Raw genomic sequence first — 17,946 nt, forward strand, 5'->3', positions numbered from 1 at the left:
TGTTGTGCTTTGGCCTGGGCTGCTCGCCGACTGAGACAGTATATGTTGAATCACACCACTTTATTGATTTCTAAGATGGATCCTATCAAATACATATTTGAGAAACCCGCTCTCTCCGGAAGAATAGCAAGATGGCAGATGATTCTAACAGAGTACGACATCCAGTATACTACCCAGAAAGCAATCAAAGGAAGCGTGCTAGCCGATCATTTGGCTCATCAAGCAGTGGATGATTACCAATCTATGAATTTTGAGTTCCCAGATGAGGATGTCATGCTTGTTACTGATTATGAAGAACCTGGACCGGATGAAGGACCCGAACTAGGATCCCGATGGACTATGGTTTTCGATGGGTCTTCTAATGCATTGGGCAATGGTGTTGGTGTGGTAATCATTTCTCCCGAGGGTTACCATACGCCTTTCACTGCTAGACTATGTTTTCATTGTACCAATAATATGGCTGAGTATGAAGCATGTATTTTGGGACTCAAGGCTGCTATAGACCGGCGGGTCAAGTTTTTGAGTGTGTACGGAGACTCAGCATTAGTAATCAGTCAGATCAAAGGAGAATGGGACACTAAACATCCGAATCTCATCCCTTATCGAGAGAAGGTGTTGTCACTAATCCCATACTTTGGAGAGATTACATTCGAACATATCCCACGAGAAGAGAATCAGTTGGCAGACGCATTGGCTACCATGTCATCTATGTTCAGAGTCAGATGGGACAATGAAGCTCCCATGATCACCATTGAGCGATTGGATGAACCTGCACATTGTTATGAGCTTAATACTGATGAAGTGGAAGAGAAACCTTGGTTCCACGAAGTAAAAAGATATTTAGAAACTCAGGAGTACCCTGAGGGGGCATCTATCAATGATAGAAAATTCCTGAGGAAGTTCTCTGCTAAATTCTTTTTGAGTAATGGAGTATTGTACAAACGTAACCACGATTCGACTTTGCTTCGCTGTGTGGATAAAAAGGAAGCAGAAAAGATTATGGGAGATATGCACGACGGTATTTTTGGGACTCATTCTAGTGGACGTACGATGGCCAAGAAGATTCTGAGATCAGGGCATTATTGGTCTACCATGGAAGCTGATTGCCACCATCACTCCAGAACCTGTCACAAGTGCCAGATATATGCGGATAAAGTACATGCACCTCCTGCTCCATCGAACGTGTTGACCGCACCTTGGCCCTTTGCAATGTGGGGCATTGACATGATTGGAGAGATTAAACCTACTGCTTCTAACGGGCATCGCTTCATCCTTGTCGCTATTGATTACTTTACAAAGTGGGTAGAGGCCGCCTCATTTGCTTCTGTCACCAAGAATGTGGTGGCACGGTTCATCAAGAATAGTCTTATTTGTCGGTATGGTATCCCTGAAAGGATTATCACCGACAATGGTACTAATTTGAACAACAAGATGATTACTGAACTCTGCACGCAGTTCAACATAAAGCACCATAACTCTTCTCCGTACCGACCAAAGATGAATGGCGCTGTAGAAGCTGCTAATAAGAATATCAAGAAGATCATACAAAAGATGACGGTGACGTACAAAGACTGGCATGAGATGTTACCGTTTGCTCTTCACGGTTATCGCACTTCAGTACGCACTTCGACAGGAGCAACTCCTTTCTCTTTAGTCTACGGGATGGAAGCCGTTTTACCAGTGGAAGTCCAGATTCCCTCTCTAAGAATCATAAAAGAGGCGGGCTTAGATGAAGATGAATGGATTCAGACTCGACTCGACCAGATAAACTTGATCGATGAGAAGAGACTTGCGGCTGTGTGTCATGGACAGATATATCAGAAGCGCAAGAGTCAAGAGACAGGTGTATCAAATTGGCGACTTGGTGATAAAGCGCATCACTCTACCACAAGGTGATCCCAGAGGCAAATGGACTCCCACGTACGAAGGGCCGTTTGTAGTTAAGAAGGTATTCTCTGGTGGAGCCATGATACTAGCTACAATGGACGGCGAAGACTTCCCGCATCCCGTGAACGCAGACATAGTTAAAAAATACTACGCATAAAAGAGACCCGCTAGGTCGACGTATCTAGGCAAAAGTAAGGGCATCCCGGCGAACCAAAAGGGTTCGGGCAAAAATTAGGGATAAACATAAAAAATGTGCACCCGGCAAGTCGAAAACCTGAAAAGGCGGCTTGGGCAAAAAGGGGTATCCTGGTGGATTGAAAACCTGAAAAGGCGGTCCAGGCAAAAATTAGGGATTAAAGCGTATGACTACGTCCCGTTCTCAGACAGCTTCATCCAAGTTCAAAGGACTGAACAAGCTAATCACTTCTATCCGACAGCAGGAGATGAGAGGCTTGAAGACATAATGGCAGTAGTGGAATTAAAGTCAATAGGACTTTGTCTGCATAGCTTTAACTTTATTTTCTTGACAATTTCCTCTTACTAGGATTGCTGTCTCCTTGTACACAAATTGCCTGTTTATGGGCCCTCTTTCGAAATCAATATAATTTTAGTTTCAAAAAAAATGCTTTTGTTTTACTTTCTCTGTTTTGTTTGCATAAGCGTCCATTGATTTAATTCGAATTAATATATGCATTTGGATATGATCGATGTTTACCAAAAATGCGTGCATAAAATAGAAATAGCGATTACTACTAGACTTCAGGATCGAGGAGAAGGTCTAATCATGCTTTCCAATGAATCCATTGCTAATCCTATCCCCCAGCAAAGCCAGTCATTCCCAGAAGAGAGTGGCATTACTAGACAAATGGGTCATCTCTTCCACCCCCAGCCAGGCTTCTGTTGAACATTTTTACCATCAGACAAAAATCAAGCATCCCCGGCTAAGAAAGGGTCATCGATACCAGTATCTCCCAACCAGAAGATTGAGATTTATTTTCCCCAGTAGAGTCCTCTGGAAGGACTTTTCAGATGCATAATTCATTCATTACATCATTTCACAGCATACGCATGCATACATCGTTCGCAGTTATTTTCGGAAGCATAAAACATCTCATGCATCATGACATGGCATGAAGCTAACTTTATTTTTCAGGTTAATTATTCCCCTGATACAGTCAAAACAAAGGTCCATTACGTTCAGGATTCAACTACATCTTTCAGATATACTCCATGTCAACATTCATTCTGACATCCTCCTAACGATGGCATCTATAAGCCCATCCCAGACATTTATTGCAAATACAACATATACAAATACTATCAGATATAGCCTAGCATACGGTTCATTCTGATTCAGCTCAACATATGACTCTTTCAACTTAGATGCGATCTAACGTACGATCCATTCCGACCTTCAACAACTCCAATACGGTCTAGCATACGACCCATTTGGACCTTCAAGGCCTCAGATGCTACCTAGCGTACGGTACATTCTGAAGTGTAGTCTGGCGTATGACTACCCCTTTATTATCAGATGCAGCCTAACGGACGGCTCGTCCTGCTACTCAGAGACGGTCTAGCTTACGACCCGCTTGGATGTTCATCCCCTCAAATGCTACCTAGCGTACGGTACATTCTGAAGTGTAGTCTGGCGTATGACTACCCCCCCCCCCTTCATCATCAGGTACAGCCTAACGGACGGCTCAGTCTACAACTCAGATACGATCTAGCATACGATCCATTCTGATCCTTCACCCCCAGTAACGATACAGCCTAACGGACGGCTCGTTCCGCAACTCAGATACGATCTAGCGTACGATCCATTCTGATCCTTTATCCCCAGCGGCGTATGACCCATTCTAAATCCCCAGGGAAGTCGACGGCCTAATGAATGACCCACTATACGGTCTAGCGTATGACCCAGTGACACCCGTGACTTCAGATATCTTCTAACGTACGACGCACTCTGAAGCTCTCATCATCAAACTTCCTAGATGGCATCTTTAAGCCCATCTCCATCAAGACTAACTAATTGACAAGTGCAAATTTTTGGGGCGTTCTAAGTGTTCAATAATCTTCCACCTCCAGACCACGAATGGCGTACATACCATTCTGACTCTCTCGGTTCAAGAATATTGAACAGGGGCAGTTGTCATACCCCAAAATTTGCCCATTAATATTTCAAGACATTTTTTTCAGGGCACTCCGACTCATTTTTATGACACTGATCTTAAAGGAACGAAGGCCCAGCTCACGAATGACCCAAACTGGCCTGTTCGCTACACGCTCGCCTAGTGATAACATGAAATTATATCATATTTTAGGACTTAATTCAATTAAATTTTATCATTATTTATTTCAGTTCACTTTATGTTGTTAGATATTACGCAGTATTTTCTTCCTATTTGTCTCAGGTGGCTTATTTGGAAGCACAAGTAAAAATGGAGGAAAAGAGGTGCAAAAAGGAGAGAAAACGAACCAAATAGCAAAGCCCAGCCCAAAGTACAAGAACACAGGTGTTGCACCTGTGACGAGCGTCACAGAGGCTGTGACGAGCGTCACGCCTTGCACACCCCTGTGACGGACGTCACACATGGTGTGACGAACGTCACACCATTCCCCTACATTTTTGGCGCAAGGAACGCCTCAGAGACGTTGAGCGTTGAGGGAGTGTTGAGCCCTATATCCACGCCATGCTTTTATGCACGTTGAAGACCTTTTTGGCAGCGGAAGCGGTTACTGAAGCATATATAAATAGCTACTTGCAAAACCAAAAGGGGCCCCGAAGCTTTTCCACATTTTTTCCTTTGCCGTTTTCGCTTTTGCATATTTTCTTTTCCAGCAGCTTAGGCATTGTTTTTCCTACGAGTTCTACATTATTTCCCTTGCAATTTCCTATTTCCTTTTTAGCATTTAGTTAATTCTTTCCGCACAATAGTTTCTACAACGGAAACTATTGTGTACCTTTTTACCGGATCTAACCTTACGTTAGGATCTAGTTTATTTCCTTCGTTTTAATTTGTTGTTTAGTTGAAGAATCCAAGAACAAATCCTACCGGCTTGTGGTGGAGTGTTCAGGACTACTGTTTAACTTATTCCGAGTAACCCTAAAGGAAACCCTGAAGGAAAAGCCGGCGGCACCGCTCAATTCGATCTGATCGGCCAATTCAAGGTTGCAATTCAATTGCAAACAGGTTTGCGTTACTATCGCCGCTTTATGTTCCGAATTCACATGTGATACCATAATTGAATTCATAAATATATTTGAGGTTTTGCATGTGGACTTAAGTATGCCTGGATACCTTGAATTGTTGTAATGGATGCCGTTGTTTTTCGCTCTGTTTTGATCTTTGCCCATCTGACCTGTTTTATTATAACCATGCTTTGTTTACCTGATACTATTACTGCTTTGGTGCAACTCTTGATTGCACCCCATTTGGTATTCTGACCTGTTTGCGGAATTTTGTAAGGGCTCACATACTCCCGAAGAAGGTGGCTTGCTAGGTATTCCACTTTATTTGAGGGATACCCTTATGGAGATGGATTCCGAACTAATTAATTTTAATGGGGAGATTCATCCTAATTGCCTAATTAATTTTAATGTGGAAATTCATCTTAAATACTTAATTGTAAAACATGGCCTTTGAATATGTGACCTTGGACCTCTCTTTGTTGCCTTACGGTATTACGGTATTACGGTCATGTCCCGCGAACGTGGGGATACACTTAGCAAAGACCCTTCGATTAAATCATCATAACATAAATCATAGTCCCTCGGATGTTGCCCTCGAATGATTTTGCCCCTCGATGACCCTTCGGTGTAGCCTACGGTTAAATGATGATCATCCCTCTGAATGCTAAGGTATCCTTACAAATGTTGCCTTCAATGACCAAGCGATGACCCTACGATGTCCCTTTATATCCAAAGGATAAAATTACTTACTTCTCAATAGTAAGGACAGTTTCACACTAGAATCATTACCAAGTTATACCTTTTCTAAACCGCTTTCAAAATCAAACGAGATAAACACTTTGTATACATTCATACGAGAATCATTACAAAGTTAAACTCTCTTTCAAACATTTTTTAAGCAATTCACCAACACTTTTCAGACAAAAATATAAGTGATCCAGCAATTAAGAGCCCATGGATAACCATGGATACAAAGGGTGCTAACACCTTCCCTTTGTATAATGTACCTCCCGAACCCAAAATCTTTTGAGGTCTTTCCTGTTCTTTTCCACCTTTCCTTATTGGATAAAAGAAAAGTCGGTGGCGACTCTTGCTATCCGCGACATTGCGATAAAAAGCAAAACACCCCAAGTCAGTTCACCGTATGACATTCGTAAGTATCCCTTTCCTCTCTCAACTGGGTCCAGGACCTTTTCAATTCATCAACATTGGTAGGCATATCTGGATAAGGAATGATCTGAGAAGTACTTCCTTCAACTCCCGGTTCAACAATCAATGGCCCGACTGCAAGATATGGCATGACAAACTCACGAGCTCTGGCTCGTACCCATCGGAGATAAGGCTCCATAGGAATAGAGTTTCTCTGTCCTAAAGTGCTTCTTTTCACCATGCCCCAAGCTCGTACAAACCTTTGGCGGAGACCTTGAGAGTCATTGTCATAGTCAAACACTGTACCTTGAATAATTATTTCATGTGGACTATCTCTTCGAGCATACCCAAATTGACGTAGGGCTAAGGCAGGATTATAAGTAATACCTCCTCTTATCCCCATGAGTGGTACATTAGGGAATTCTCCACAACGGTCGATGATGATAACATTTTCTCTGAGGTTAGAACACCACCGGATGTCTGAATGGGAGAGTGCCATTATCCTTTGAGACCATTTCAGATTTTGATCATTCTTCAAGACTGCTTGAGGAAGGTGCGAAATAAACCACCTAGACAACAAAGGTACGCAGCACATGAGAGTCCCTTGTCTCTTCATAGTACGGGTGTGAAGGGAATGCAAGACATCTCCAAGCAAGGTAGGCACAGGGTTATGAGTGAGAAATATCTTAATAGCATTCATGTCTATGAACTGGTCTGGATTAGGGAATAACACCAAACCATAGATTAACAATGCTAGAACATCTTCAAAAGCATGGACATTCATAACTTTTAAAGATTCTCAGGCCTTATTTATCAGAAATTTGGCAAGTAAACCTTTCATTCCACTCCTTGTTACCCAATTGGTCTCAATGTCAGACTTTGTCATGTGTAAAGCTGCGGCAACTTCTTCAGACTTCGGAATCTTTTCCAGACCACTGAAAGGTATTTGATCAAGGATAGGTATCCCAAGCAACTTGGAGAATTCTTCCAATGTGGGTACCAACTGATAATCTGGGAAGGTGAAGCAATGATGTTTAGGATCGAAGAACTGGAATAGAACTCTCATCATATCTTCTTTGAACCCAGTGGTAACCAAATTGAGGAGATGACCATGTTTCTTGTTGAACTGAGCATGATCGGGAAGTTCTGACACCAAATCCTTGAGTTGAGGAGAGATGGTTACAAGATTGATCCGGATAGTCTTCCTGGAAGCCATAACCTGTTTAACAGAGCAAAGCTAAATCCCTAAGTCCTTGAAATGGTTAGTACAATGTTATGATGTCATGACGTTATGATGTTATGATGTTATGCAAGCACAGACATGTCACATAACAATCAATCCTAGGTTTTAAGGCTTGCATGAGTTCCATAGGTAAGTACCCTCCCCACTGAAGCTTGGTTGGTTCAACCTGTCCTAGAATAGTAACCGGGTTCTAGAAGGATCTCAAATCATCGACCTTTCCTTAAGTCCACTTCAGTGTAACACCAAGTGGTTGACGGAAGCTTCCCTAAAGTCCAATCTCAAAGAGTGTAGTATCGAGTATCAACCAACCTCAGTCGGAACCGAAGTCAGTTATCTCACTACTTTCTAATGGCTAGGATGAGTCAATTAGGGTTCTAAAGGTCTGGTTAATGCTTTGATGACACCACGCGAATGCCAAATTTTTCCTCAAGTAAACATGAGGAACATCAGGACATCCAAAGTGTCACATTAACCGTAGCCATCATTTTAACTATTCCAGTATACGCCGGATAGTCGCGATGATCTATTGCTACTTACCTAAGGTACACTAGATCCGGGTGTAGGATCTTTCACTCAAAAAAAAATTCCTTTAAAAGAAAGAACATAAATGATTTTTAAGGTGACCTCTCTTTGTTAGTCCCCAGCAGAGTCGCCAGTTCTGTCATACGGTGAACTGACTTTAATGTGTTTTTTAATCGCAATGTCGCGGTTAGCAAGAGTCGCCACCGACTTTTCTTTTATCCAATAAGGAAAGGTGGAAAAGAACAGGAAAGACCTTAATTTAGATTCTTAGGTTCGGGAGGTACATTATACAAAGGGAAGGTGTTAGCACCCTTTGTATCCATGGTTATCCATGGGCTCTTAATTGCTCAATCATTTATGTTTTTTCTCATTTTTTGGAAAAGTGTTGAAAAATGGGTAGAAAATGTTTTGAAAAGGAGAATTTAACTTTGTAATGATTCTTGTATGAATGTATACAAAGTGGTTATCTCGTTTAATTTTGAAAGTTGTTTAGAAAAATATAACTCGGCAATGATCCTAGTACGGATGTATGCTAAGTGGTGATTTTCTAAAAGATGTTGAGGTGTGAAAAGTATTTTAGGTTATGAATGAGCGATTAAGGGTTATACCTGTCCGAGGTCTTTCCGGGCATTTCCTATCCTTATGAGGGTAAAACTGTCCTTATTATTGAGAAGTAAGTAGTTTATCCTTTGGATGTAAAAGGGTCATCGTAGGGTCATCGATTGGTCATTGAAGGCAACAGTTATGAGGATACCTTAACATTCGAAGGGACGATCATCATTTAACCGTAGGCTACACCGAAGGGTCATCGAGGGACAAAAGCAACATTCGAGGGACTATGATGATTTATGATGATTTAACCGAAGGGTCTTTGCTAAGTGTATCCCCACATTCGCGGGACATGACCGTATTACCGTAATACCGTAGGGCAACAAAGAGAGGCCCGAGATTACTTATTTAAAGGCAAAGTTTTACAATTAATTAAGTAGCCGTAATCAGTTATGTAATTAGGTCCACATTAAATCGATGAAATCAATACATTAAAAATCAAGCTTGGTAGTTCAAGATGAATCTCCATATTAAAATTAGGTCATTCAAAAGCCATCTCCGCAAAGGTATCCCACACCTAAAGCGGCATGCCTGGCTTGCTGTTTCTTCGGAAGTATGCTAGCCTTTACACCATTCAACACACGGGTCAGAGCATTAAGATAAAATATGATTTGACAATTGCACCATAAAATACACATAACAGTCATGAGTTCAGGCCAAATGATGCAGAATCATGATTAGATAAACATAAGGTAAAACAGCAAAGAGACAAAGCAGCCACTGTCCCGTTCGCCTCTGCTTCGCCTAGCGAATGCTCGCTGCAGGCTCGCTTAGCGACGTGCTAGCGAGCGGCCACGGGTTTAGAGTTTGACAGCAGCATGACTTCCGAAAACCTGAACTTTTATGGCATTTGATTACAGGCATAGCATAGACAATTATACAGGATATTCAGGCATACTTAAATGAAATCAAATTACATATCCGACAATTTAATCATGATGCTCTGCATGTGCGAAGATTATCGATTAAAAGCATGAAGCATTAGTGATACGCAAACCTGTTAGTAACTGAACTTGTTATCGGATGGAGTTGGGCGGCGATAACTTCGGTGCGGAAGAGAGACCTTCAGGGTTTCTCTATTCGGAATTCTCTAAGTTGAGCTCCAGGGTTTCTGTGCCAGGCTTTCCGTCCGTCTCCCTCTGTCCGGCTTAGTCTTCGTTTTTGTGTGTGTGTTTTCGTGGTTGAAGAGCTGGTATTTATAGTGGTAGTGGTGACCTAATGGGCTCAGAATAAATTCCAAAACTTTTGATATTCGCAAGCTTCGCTAGGCGAAGGAATTGCTCGCCTAGCGAGCAAGCTAGCTTGGGCTTTTTCTGGATCTGATGCTTCGCTGGGCGAGTGTCATAACGAAGTGTTCGCTAGGCGAAGGAATTGCTCGCCTAGCGAGCAAGCTATTTTGGGCCATTTTTGGATTGGGCCTGTTGTGAACTGGGCTTTTGTTCCTTTAGTGCCAGTGCCTTGCAGAATCAGTCGGAGCGTCCTAGAAAAGGTCTTGTAATATCAGCGGGCAAATTTTGGGGTATGACACACGTAAATGGTTTATTTTATTCTTTCATATATTTTTATATAAACAAAATGTTAAAAGAATAAAAAAAATGATTCTCAAACGAGACTTTGTACAAAGTCTCTTAAGCTAGACTTTAGTCGCGCCTCTTTGGCTTGATTCATATTTTGGATTCTGCCATAGAAAACTCCAAGTACGTCAGCAGGGGAGTTTAGATAGTCTGCTTTATGGGAGCTCTTAGTCCCACATGCAAAGTTATAATGAGCATGGCTGACAAAACTATCAAATTCCTTAAGCAAGGAATTACACCTGCCCAAATGGGACTTCTATCAAGCCTAAGACATGAATTTGAACATAGTCTATTAGGCTAGACTTCATTCGTACCTCTTGGGCGAGATTCATATGTTGCATCCTGCCTAAGGAAACTCCAAGTCCCTTGGACAAGGAGGTTAGATAACCTGTTTGATGGGAACTCTTAGTCCCAAAGGTGAAATTATATTGAGCCTGGTTGAAGAGACTATAAGTCCCTAACGCGAGGATTTGGACCTCTCGAGCAAAGCGTATTTTAAGCCCTCAAACAAGTCTCTGAACTAAGTCTCTTAAGCTAGAATTTAGTCGCGCCTCTTAGGCAAGATTCATATGTCAGATTCCGCCCGTGGAAACTCTAAATCCATTAGGCGAGAAGTTTTAATTTCCTATTTGATGAGAACTCTTAGTCCCATAGGTAAATTTAGATTGAGAATGGATGAAAAGACATTAAGTCCTTCATGCAAGGCGTTAGACCTCTTGTGAGGGACTTCTATCAAGCCCTCAAACGAAACTTTAAACTAAGTCTCTTATGCTAGATTTCAATTGCACCTCTTGGGAGATTCATATGTTGGATCTTGCCTAAGTAATCTCTAAGTCCCTTAGAAGAGGAGTTTAAATACACTGTTTTATGGGAACTCTTATTCCTACTTGTGAAGTTAAATTGATCCGGGCTGACGAGACTATTAGTTCCTCAAGCGAGGCGTTGGACCTCTCGGATAGGACTTCTATCAAGGCCTTATACAAGACTTTGAACTAAGTTCTTAAGGTAGACTTTAGTCGTGTCTCCTAGGCGAGATTTCATAAAGGTTGTCATTAACAACATGTTGTCTATATTATCTTTCCCTCATAAAAAACTTCAATATCATAAAATTATCCTTTTCATCATCGTTGCTGATAAGTTCATTTAAGAGAGAAGGAAAAAGATATATTTGAAAGCGATAATAAAGGATAGAATATGATATGAAATTGGTAGAAGATGATACACTCATAAATTTTAAAAAATCGAGGACGATATTATAGAAAGAGTGAGTCATAAATTGAAATAAAATAAATAATAAAGAAACATAGAGGAAAAGAGAATGTCGAAAAAAAAGATGAATAGAGAAAGAGAAAAGAGACGTTCAAAGTGGTTGAGAGAAATAAGATTGAGTATTTAAATCAATGTGATCTAAATATGTTTTAAAGTTAATATTGAATTGATGACGGAAAAAAAAGAAAAAAAAAGTGAATAATGATGTAGTGGATACTCAGACTATTCAATTTAATGCTTACCTTTTATGACTTTTTTTATTGGAATTAAATTAATAAAGTTATTGAATGTGAAATCTGTTTTTATTTTAATTAATAAATATGAAAATAAATGATAAATATAATGTTTGAAATGCAATATAATTTCAAGTAAGTTATATCGTAATATATATTATGTTTTAAATATTAAATTAAATTATAAACTAACTTAGTTAATTTTTATTTGCCAGCGCTTGTAGCTCAGTGGATAGAGCGTCTGTTTCCTAAGTAGAAAGTCATAGGTTCGACCCTTATCTAGCGTGATAATTTTTTTGTTCTGAAAAAATTAAATAATTGCCGAACATAAATCAAAATTGTACAATAGATTTTCACGTAAATGGTTTATTTTTATATAAAAAAAGGTTAAAAGAATTAAAAAAAATGATCCTCAAACGAGACTTTGTACAAAGTCTCTTAAGCTAGACTTTAGTCGCGCCTCTTTGGCTTGATTCATATTTTGGATTCTGCCATAGAAAACTCCAAGTACGTCAGCAGAGGTATTTAGATAGTCTGCTTTATGGGAGCTCTTAGTCCCACATGCAAAGTTATAATGAGCATGGCTGACAAAACTATTAAGTTCCTTAAGCAAGGAATTACACCTGCCGGGTAGGACTTCTATCAAGCCTAAGACATGAATTTGAACATAGTCTCTTAGGCTAGACTTCAGTCGTACCTCTTGGGTGAGATTCATATGTTGGATCCTGCCTGAGGAAACACCAAGTCCCTTGGACAAGGAGGTTAGATAACCTGTTTGATGGGAACTCTTAGTCCCAAAGGTGAAATTATATTGAGCCTGGTTGAAGAGACTATAAGTCCCTAACGCGAGGATTTGGACCTCTCGAGCAAAGCGTATTTTAAGCCCTCAAACAAGTCTCTGAACTAAGTCTCTTAAGCTAGAATTTAGTCGCGCCTCTTAGGCAAGATTCATATGTCAGATTCCGCCCGAGGAAACTCTAAATCCATTAGGCGAGAAGTTTTAATTTCATGTTTGATGAGAACTCTTAGTCCCATAGGTAAATTTAGATTGAGAATGGATGAAGAGACATTAAGTCCTTCATGCAAGGCGTTAGACCTCTTATGCGGGACTTCTATCAAGCCCTCAAACGAAACTTTAAACTAAGTCTCTTATGCTAGATTTCATTTGCACCTCTTGGGAGATTCATATGTTGGATCCTGCCTAAGTAATCTCTAAGTCCCTTAGAAGAGGAGTTAAATACCCTGTTTTATGGGAACTCTTATTCCTACTTGTGAAGTTAAATTGATCCGGGCTGACGAGACTATTAGTTCCTCAAGCGAGGCGTTGGGCCTCTCGGATAGGACTTCTATCAAGGCCTTATACAAGACTTTGAACTAAGTTCTTAAGGTAGACTTTATTCGCGTCTCCTAGGCGAGATTTCATAAAGGTTGTCATTAACAACATGTTGTCTATATTATCTTTCCCTCGTAACAACCTTCAAAATCATAAAATTATCCTTTTCATCATCGTTGCTGATAAGATCATTTAAGAGAGAAAGAAAAAGATATATTTGAAAGCGATAATAAAGGAAAGAATATGATATGAAATTGGTAGAAGATGATACATTCAGAAATTTTAAAAAATCGAGGACGATATTATAGAAAGAGTGAGTCATAAATTGAAATAAAATAAATAATAAAGAAACATAGAGGAAAAGAGAATGTGGAAAAAAAAGATGAATAGAGAAAGAGAAAAGAGACGTTCAAAGTGGTTGAGAGGAATAAGATTGAGTATTTAAATCAATGTGATCTAAATATGTTTTAAAGTTAATATTGAATTGATGACGGAAAAAAAAGAAAAAAAATAGTGAATAATGATGTAGTGGATACTCAGACTATTCAATTTAATGCTTACCTTTTATGACTTTTTTTATTGGAATTAAATTAATAAAGTTATTGAATTTGAAATCTGTTTTTATTTTAATTAATAAATATGAAAATAAAAAATAAATATAATGTTTGAAATGCAATATAATTTCAAGTAAGTTATATCGTATAATATATTATATTTTAAATATTAAATTAAATTATAAACTAACTTAGTTAATTTTTATTTGTCAGCGCTTGTAGCTCATTGGATAGAGTGTCTGTTTCCTAAGCAGAAAGTCATAGGTTTGACCCCTATCTAGTGCGATAACGGTTTTGTTCTGAAAAAATTAAGTAATAGCCTAACATAAATAAAAATTATACAATATATTTTCACGTAAATGGTTTATTTTATTCTTTCATATATTTTTATATAAAAAAAGGTTAAAAGAATAAAAAAACTATTAAGTTCCTTAAGCAAGGAATTACACCTGCCGGGTGGGACTTCTATCAAGCCTAAGACATGAATTTGAATATAGTCTCTTAGGCTAGACTTCAGTCGTACCTCTTTGGCGAGATTCATATGTTGGATCCTGCCTAAAAAATTAAATAATTGCCTAACATAAATCAAAATTATTCAATATATTTTTACGTAAATGGTTTATTTTATTCTTTCATATATTTTTATATAAAAAAAGGTTAAAAGAATAAAAAAAACTATTAAGTTCCTTAAGCAAGGAATTACACCTGCCGGGTGGGACTTCTATCAAGCCTAAGACATGAATTTGAACATAGTCTCTTAGGCTAGACTTCAGTCGTACCTCTTGGGCGAGATTCATATGTTGGATCCTGCCTGAGGAAACTCCAAGTACCTTGGACAAGGAGGTTAGATAACTTGTTTGATGGGAACTCTTAATCCCACGGGTGAAATTACATTGAGCCTGGTTGAATAGACTATAAGTCCCTAACGCGAGGATTTGGACCTCTCGGGCAAAGCATAATTTAAGCCCTCAAATAAGACTCTGAACTAAGTCTCTTAAGCTAGAATCTAGTCGCGCCTCTTAGGCAAGATTCATATGTTGGCTTCCGCACGAGGAAACTCTAAATCCATTAGGCGCGAAGTTTTAATTTCCTGTTTGATGAGAACTCTTAGTCCCATAGGAAAATTTAGATTGAGAATGGATGAAGAGACATTAAGTCCTTCATGCAAGGCGTTGGACCTCTTGTGCGGGACTTCTATCAAGCCCTCAAACGAAACTTTAAACTAAGTCTCTTATGCTAGATTTCATTTGCACCTCTTGGGAGATTCATATGTTGGATCCTGCCTAAGTAATCTCTAAGTCCCTTAGAAGAGGAGTTTAAATATCCTGTTTTATGGGAACTCTTATTCCTACTTGTGAAGTTAAATTGATCCGGGCTGACGAGACTATTAGTTCCTCAAGCGAGGCGTTAGACCTCTCGGATAGGACTTCTATCAAGGCCTCATACAATACTTTGAACTAAGTTCTTAAGGAAGACTTTAGTCGCGTCTCCTACGCGAGATTTCATAAAGGTTGTCATTAACAAAATGTTGTCTATATTATCTTTCCCTCGTAACAAACTTCAAAATCATAAAATTATCCTTTTCATCATCGTTACTGATAAGATCATTTAAGAGAGAAAGAAAAAGATATATTTGAAAGCGATAATAAAGGAAAGAATATGATATGAAATTGGTAGAAGATGATACACTCAGAAATTTTAAAAAATCGAGGACGATATTATAGAAAGAGTGAGTCATAAATTGAAATAAAATAAATAATAAAGAAACATAGAGGAAAAGAGAATGTGGAAAAAAAAGATGAATAGAGAAAGAGAAAAGAGACGTTCAAAGTGGTTGAGAGAAATAAGATTGAGTATTTAAATCAATGTGATCTAAATATGTTTTAAAGTTAATATTGAATTGATGACGGAAAAAAAAGGAAAAAAAGTGAATAATGATGTAGTGGATACTCAGACTATTCAATTTAATGCTTACCTTTTATGACTTTTTTTATTGGAATTAAATTAATAAAGTTATTGAATTTGAAATCTGTTTTTATTTTAATTAATAAATATGAAAATAAATGATAAATATAATGTTTGAAATGCAATATAATTTCAAGTTATATCGTAAAATATATTATGTTTTAAATAATAAATGAAATTATAAACTAACTTAGTTATTTTTTTTTGTCAGCGCTTGTAGCTCAGTGGATAGAGCGTCTGTTTCCTAAGCAGAAAGTCATAGGTTCGACCCCTATCTAGCGCGATAACGGTTTTGTTCTGAAAAAATTAAATAATTGCCTAAAATAAATCAAAATTATACAATATATTTTCACGTAAATGGTTTATTTTATTCTTTCATATATTTTTATATAAAAAAGGTTAAAAGAATAAAAAAAAATGATCCTCAAACGAGACTTTGTACAAAGTCTCTTAAGCTAGACTTTAGTCGCGCCTCTTTGGCTTGATTCATATTTTGGATTTTGCCATAGAAAACTCCAAGTACGTCAGCAAAGGAGTTTAGATAGTCTGCTTTATGGGAGCTCTTCTTCCCACATGCAAAGTTATAATGAGCATGGCTGAAAAAACTATTAAGTTCCTTAAGCAAGGAATTACACCTGCCGGGTGGGACTTCTATCAAGCCTAAGACATGAATTTGAACATAGTCTCTTAGGCTAGACTTCAGTCGTACCTCTTGGGCGAGATTCATATGTTGGATCCTGCCTGAGGAAACTCCAAGTCCCTTGGACAAGGAGGTTAGATAACCTGTTTGATGGGAACTCTTAGTCCCACAGGTGAAATTATATTGAGCCTGGTTGAAGAGACTATAAGTCCCTAACGCGAGGATTTGGACCTCTCGAGCAAAGTGTATTTTAAGCCCTCAAACAAGTCTCTGAACTAAGTCTCTTAAGCTAGAATTTAGTCGCGCCTCTTAGGCAAGATTCATATGTCAGATTCCGCACGAGGAAACTCTAAATCCATTAGGCGAGAAGTTTTAATTTCCTATTTGATGAGAACTCTTAGTCCCATAGGTAAATTTAGATTGAGAATGGATGAAGAGACATTAAGTCCTTCATGCAAGGCGTTAGACCTCTTGTGAGGGACTTCTATCAAGCCCTCAAACGAAACTTTAAACTAAGTCTCTTATGCTAGATTTCATTTGCACCTCTTGGGAGATTCATATGTTGGATCCTGCCTAAGTAATCTCTAAGTCCCTTAGAAGAGGAGTTTAAAACCCTGTTTTATGGGATCTCTTATTCCTACTTGTGAAGTTAAATTGATCCGGGCTGACGAGACTATTAGTTCCTCTAGCGAGGCGTTGGACCTCTCGGATAGGACTTCTATCAACGCCTCATACAAGACTTTGAACTAAGTTCTTAAGGTAGACTTTAGTCGTGTCTCCTAGGCGAGATTTCATAAAGGTTGTCATTAACAACATGTTGTCTATATTATCTTTCCCTCATAAAAAACTTCAATATCATAAAATTATCCTTTTCATCATCGTTGCTGATAAGATCATTTAAGAGAGAAAGAAAAAGATATATTTGAAAGCGATAATAAAGGATAGAATATGATATGAAATTGGTAGAAGATGATACACTCATAAATTTTAAAAAATCGAGGACGATATTATAGAAAGAGTGAGTCATAAATTGAAATAAAATAAATAATAAAGAAACATAGAGGAAAAGAGAATGTGGAAAAAAAAGATGAATAGAGAAAGAGAAAAGAGACGTTCAAAGTGGTTGAGAGAAATAAGATTGAGTATTTAAATCAATGTGATCTAAATATGTTTTAAAGTTAATATTGAATTGATGACGGAAAAAAAAGAAAAAAAAAAGTGAATAATGATGTAGTGGATACTCAGACTATTCAATTTAATGCTTACCTTTTATGACTTTTTTTATTGGAATTAAATTAATAAAGTTATTGAATGTGAAATCTGTTTTTATTTTAATTAATAAATATGAAAATAAATGATAAATATAATGTTTGAAATGCAATATAATTTCAAGTAAGTTATATCGTAATATATATTATGTTTTAAATATTAAATTAAATTATAAACTAACTTAGTTAATTTTTATTTGTCAGTGCTTGTAGCTCAGTGGATAGAGCGTCTGTTTCCTAAGCAGAAAGTTATAGGTTCGACCCCTATTTAGCGCGATAACGGTTTTGTTCTGAAAAAATTAAATAATTGCCTAACATAAATCAAAATTATACAATAGATTTTCACGTAAATGGTTTATTTTTATATAAAAAAAGGTTAAAAGAATAAAAAAAATGATCCTCAAACGAGACTTTGAACAAAGTCTCTTAAGCTAGACTTTAGTCGCGCCTCTTTGGCTTGATTCATATTTTGGATTCTGCCATAGAAAACTCCAAGTACGTCAGCAG

General features: G+C 38.1%; 2 non-coding genes across 2 annotated transcripts; both read left to right on the plus strand.

The window, feature by feature from the left end:
- The first annotated feature begins 15,741 nt into the window (after positions 1–15,741).
- TRNAR-CCU (transfer RNA arginine (anticodon CCU)) lies at positions 15,742–15,814 on the plus strand. Its single transcript has one exon. It is a non-coding gene; the product is annotated as a tRNA-Arg (tRNA).
- A 1,828-nt stretch (positions 15,815–17,642) lies between these two features.
- Positions 17,643–17,715, plus strand: TRNAR-CCU (transfer RNA arginine (anticodon CCU)). Its single transcript has one exon. It is a non-coding gene; the product is annotated as a tRNA-Arg (tRNA).
- Positions 17,716–17,946: the final 231 nt, after the last annotated feature.

The sequence above is a fragment of the Lathyrus oleraceus genome, chromosome 3, assembly GCF_024323335.1.
Source record: "Lathyrus oleraceus cultivar Zhongwan6 chromosome 3, CAAS_Psat_ZW6_1.0, whole genome shotgun sequence".
Classification (NCBI taxonomy): domain Eukaryota; kingdom Viridiplantae; phylum Streptophyta; class Magnoliopsida; order Fabales; family Fabaceae; genus Lathyrus; species Lathyrus oleraceus.